Raw genomic sequence first — 998 nt, 5'->3', positions numbered from 1 at the left:
GAAAAACAAGAATTCAGCTTGATTATAAATATACCCGTCAGATATGATAATTATTACTTCATGCATTTCGTATTTGCACGATGCACAAACCTATGCTACTGAATATTTTTGCCGCCGTTTAAATTTGTAAATAGACAAAGCGATATTAACATTTTATTTACATTTGTTTGATATGACTTGTAAAATAAAGCTATGTATTTAGTGTAAATCATGAGAACATATTTTATACGCAATTGTATTACTACTATTGTTATTATTATGCAAAGTATTATCGAAAGTGCTATGTACAAAAAAGAAATAAGCTAGATCATCTATAAGGTGACATAAAATTAATGTATGCGTAATGTTGCTTATAGCTAGGCATGATTGTTGAGGCTTTATGCTTTATGTTTAACTCTTTCAGCACAATATTTATTTCTCGGGCCAAATTGATCACATAATATTCTTTAAATTGGCAACAAAATTTTTTATTTTTTTTATTGCTACATTGTTAAAATGAACTGAAATGAGTCGGAAATCAATATACATGGGCGCAAATTTTGGTCGGAAAACAATAACATTAATTCTCTCAACGTGTTACTGATTTAGGGATTTTAAAGCGATTTTTTTTTCTATAAAGTCCTGGCATGAAACGCATTATAGTAGTGAAATAAGAAAAATAATGGATGCAGTGTACGCAGAAACTGTAAATCAAATATAGAACCAAACTTTGAACTTGTTAGTGATAATAACTTTTATGATGTGGGGTCTGGAGTCGTATCGTTTTAGTGTTATCAATTCTGTTGGTATGTTTCCATAGGCTTCAATGTCGCCGATAAAATTGCGGTTCTTTATTTTTCCCACTTGACTATGTTGTTTAGAATACTTCAAATGTAAGAACGGACAGTGTTCGAAGTTATGTATTTTTTTCTCTTTCGTGTATTTCAATTGCTATTTTTTTCTTTCTTGTATGCCTTGTCTCCATGTTTTACAAACAATTTTTTCTTCTTCTGTAGAAC

The sequence above is a fragment of the Strongylocentrotus purpuratus genome, unplaced genomic scaffold (assembly GCF_000002235.5).
Source record: "Strongylocentrotus purpuratus isolate Spur 01 unplaced genomic scaffold, Spur_5.0 spur5_scaffold_17, whole genome shotgun sequence".
NCBI lineage: Eukaryota > Metazoa > Echinodermata > Echinoidea > Camarodonta > Strongylocentrotidae > Strongylocentrotus > Strongylocentrotus purpuratus.
This window is presented reverse-complemented; position numbering follows the sequence as displayed.